At 35.2% G+C, this 4,401-nt stretch overlaps 1 long non-coding RNA gene across 1 annotated transcript in view; it reads right to left on the bottom strand.

The window, feature by feature from the left end:
• Positions 1-1,139: 1,139 nt before the first annotated feature.
• Positions 1,140-4,401, bottom strand: part of LOC125675991 (uncharacterized) — a 23,172-nt gene continuing 19,910 nt past the window's right edge. Inside the window, exon 3 of the long non-coding RNA XR_007370731.2 lies at positions 1,140-3,054. This is a non-coding gene — a long non-coding RNA (uncharacterized LOC125675991). The remainder of the gene's footprint in view (positions 3,055-4,401) is intronic.

Genomic DNA, 4,401 nt, shown 5'->3' with positions numbered 1-4,401 from the left:
GATTTTGGGGGGGGTGGATTTTTAGTATTTCTGGTCGGGCTCGGAGTCCTCTGAGCCTGCACGTGATTTTCTCTCTCTCTTACCCGCGAACTCTAGGCAATCGGACGTGTTTTAGAAAGTGCAGCAGTGTAGTTATTGTATTTGTTAACCCCTTGCAAGTTGTTCTGTGTATTTGTGAATATATCTGTTTATAAGTGTTTTCCGGTGTTCTTTGTGTGTAGGAAATCACTTTACCCGCATTGTTCGATTTGAAACATCATGGATCCCATAGACACAGTTTGTAATGCAAGGGATATTCTTGCTAGATTTTGCAATGTTATTCTCCTATAATAGAAGAGAAAGCTACTATTTAAGACTCTTTAATGCTGTGGATTGAGTTTTAAATAGAAGGTTAGCAAATCATTTTGTAATTGAGACAAAGTCAAAACCTAAATACAAGGAGAACTAAACATGTTCAAAACCTAAACACAAAAGAGGTAAACGTGTTCAAAACCTAAACACAATAAGGGTAAACATGTTCAAAACCTAAACATAATAAGGGTTAAACATGTTCTACACCTAAACATTAAAAGAATTAAACATGTTCAAAACCTAAACACATTGGATTAAACATGTTTAAAACCTAAACACAGAAAGTGTTAAACATGTTTAGATTTAGAACGCGTTCAAAACTGTACACAAGAAATGTGTTTAACTTTGTGTTTAGGATCTAAACACCATTTTTAGAGTGTATGCTCGGCGGGTATGACCTTTGAGCATGGAGGGATCTTTATCGTGACACACCTGCTGTGACACGGGACCTCGGTTTTTACGGTCTTATCCGAAGGACCGCCCCATTTAGTCGCCTTCTACGACAAGCAAGGATATTGTTAAATCCGCAGAACAGGTCTAGGATTATGAAACCGAATGTATTGTGAAATAACAGCAAAATGATTATAAAACCACAGCATATAATTATGAAACCAGATCATATGATATCCTCCTAGGCATACATGTATGATCCCCACCTCTGGTGTGTCCAGGGGTCCGTGTTTGCTCAACTATATATTTTGTATTCCTTGTAGGAGTTATACGAGATTAATCACTGTTCGTTATCTTCACTTTTCATCAAACCAACAGTATTATAAAACCACTACAAATACTGAAACAGCAAATATTTATAAATTATGAAATCACACCATACAATATCAGATTAACAGCACATAATGAAACCACATTATCTAATGCCATATCAACAGAATGTAATAATACAACCACAGTACATGAATATGAAACTACAGCATATAATTATGAAACCACAACACATGATTATAAATCTATATCATATACTGTAAACCAACTACTTTATTCACGATTTACCAGAGAGGAACTGGTTCACGGCGACTAATTTTCGCGACTTAGATTATCTTAAACGAATACAAGAGACAATTATAGACTGATAAATATATATTATACATATTATTACAGTAACTTGATCCGAAGAGTCGGATCACGTCGAGTTGACAAGATCATCAGATCACACGAGACGCGAAGCTGTGAAATCGAACGATACATTGATGGGTATATATAATAAACATCATTATCACGAAAAAGTTCGGATTACCAAACCACAATGCATAGGCAGGGATGTGACTGAATTCCTCAGAAATCAGAGGAAAACTGGTCAAAAAGGAAGGAAAACCCCTCACCCTACCTGGAAAAATAACATTTTCTACAACTTTAGATCAAATCCAGAGCGTCTCATTTTTTTCGAAAATTGAGCAAATCAGAGGATTTCCTCTGAAAAGAGGAAAAATCACACCCCTGATAGGGGGTATATAATAAATTTATCATTACTACAGGAACTTGATCCGAAGAGTTGGATCACGTTTCGTTGACAGGCACAGATCATCAGATCAAATTTCGGATCAAGTTACTGTAGTAATAATATATATGTATCGCTATTCTAGCGAAAATTTCTCGCTCGCGATGAAAAGACAGCTTACAGTAAATTAAAGCACACCACACATGGCAGCAATGACATTCCATAATAAAGCGTCGCACTTCATACTCTCAAATATTTTCCCAAATGAAATTTATATTTTATGTATTTTACAACAGAGAGGTGATATTTTTCATCTTGGTTATGTACCCAGAGAAAAAGAAATCGGCAAAGCTTGCTACCCTATATACTGTAATACGCAAGATCGTAAATACCGAGTTAGCGGAACTCTCTTGTAAAGAAGTCCGGAAAAGCGTGTCGATCTTGGGCATTTTTTGTTTATTCAAAACATGGGATCGGAAGACGATTTAACATCCATGTGCTTTCCGCAATTAAAAGCATTTTTAAATGAAATGTGTGTAAAATCGTCTGGATACAGGAAAAATTAACTTCTGAGTTTAGCTCGCGAAGCTATATATTTTGACGCAAGCTCTTCTCGGCTTTGGCAATTTCCTGGCTGACAGCAGTGGGGGAAAATCCACCACATTTCCATTAAAATATATCATTGTGGATATCTCTGCGTATTATGTTTCTTTCTTGAATCATTACTACAGTCTAATGCAATGCAATGATAGTGCACCATGGTTAAAATCGGGTGAATCGATCACGACAAAAGTTGCAGAACGGGTATTATTTACGAGCATGCCCAAATTCTCGCATACTCTGGGTCTCGCGAGAATTTGAAAGGAGAAAGTAAAAATTAAAACCAAGACGGAAAAAGTAGGCGCGATCTTGCGTATTAACTCTGAACATGACGATATATAGTTAACATGTACGCATGTATATGTTAACACTATTTCAAATTCATCGAAAGAAAAAAAAAATTAAAATGTCCTTTATATAAAATCTATGCACAGATTCACTGAAACAATTCCAAGCAACGTATGTAAGACAATATTAAGGTTATCAGCCAGCGTTAACAGCATCACGCGCATGCTTCAGCCGTTCTAAGAGAACATTCAAGGCAAATGTCTTTTCCGTCCTTATCTTTACAGCACCCACAACAAATACAACATGCACTTAAAATGACAATTACAAGAAAACCACCGAAAATTCCACCAGCCATGGTTCCTCTGTAAATAAACAAATCAATTACTAAACATGTACACATTACATCCGATTTCACAATTACTATCTCACAATTTAATGCATGTTTTTGGTGGCTCACTACACCTTGAAAAGGTTTATCAAATCAGTAAATATTGGTTTAATTATCAACTATAATGAAATGTAATACGTACAAAAGTCAAAAAGGCAAAAATATGCAATTTTGGATTTAAAAAAAATGTATTTCAAAGGCACTTGTAGATTTGAACTCGGGATCTGCGAGACAGCAAGCCAATACTTTATACACTGAGCTACGATAATAGACAAACAAATAAATCGATACAAAGAATTTCACAAAACTACGAAAGCCCAGAAGGCTCATTCGAGATTCGAAATTCAAAATACGAGGTTCGAAATTCAAAATACAAGATTCGAATTTCGAAATTCAAAATCCAAATTAACCAATCAAAATGTAGGTCACAATTGATTAAAGTTTAGAGGGTACATGCATGTAAACTTAAAATATGACAGAAAGCTTATTCTTCTAATATGTTTACCAAACAACAAAACATTTCTTTTAAAACTATAAATGTTATGATGTATGATTAGCATAAAGACAGGCCCGTAGAAAGCGGGAAAGGGGGGGGGGGGGGCAGAAAACTTGTTCCAGCTCCCACATACTAACGCTGTATTGTGTAGTAACCAGGTCAAATAATTATAGGTTATAGACTTTGTATGGGAAAATATGACGACCGAGTTTTTTGGCGCGTAGACGGACCGAGTTTGCGAGGTCCGTTCGGACAAAAAACGAGGTCGTCATATTTCCCATACAAAGTCTATAACCTTTTTATTATATACTTTCAATTTCATTTAGAAACTAAAAATAATTTTATTTTTAACAAAAACTTTATCGGTTTAACTGAGTAAAAGATGAAAAATTTGAAAATTAACGGCGTAGAAATTTGATTGTGACGTAATGTTTGCGGGCCGGAATGTTTCCGGGCATATATCGTGTGATATATGCCCGCAAACTTTTAAAGAAAAAAGAAGAGATGAAATTGAAAGTATATAATAATGAAGAATACACCTCATGATATACCTTAAATTGAAATCGTAAATGAATCCTATTGACCGATGATACCCCTCCAACAACTGATTCTAGTTAAGTACTTATCAATAGCTTATGTACTAACTAGTATACTCCAGCTGCTAGAGTTTCAGAGGCGACACTTTTTCATTATATTTTCATGTAGACCTATTTTTTCTTTTAATTTCATTACGTTTTATTTTCCTTTCAATCCATTTTATTTAATTATCTATTTTCATTACGAGATCTACAATGAACGTAGCCTGGACGTTAACCGAGGCCACAT

The sequence above is a fragment of the Ostrea edulis genome, chromosome 3 (assembly GCF_947568905.1).
Source record: "Ostrea edulis chromosome 3, xbOstEdul1.1, whole genome shotgun sequence".
In the NCBI taxonomy this organism is placed as follows: domain Eukaryota; kingdom Metazoa; phylum Mollusca; class Bivalvia; order Ostreida; family Ostreidae; genus Ostrea; species Ostrea edulis.
Note: the sequence above shows the minus strand (reverse complement) of the source record. Positions and strands in the feature narration are given on the sequence as shown.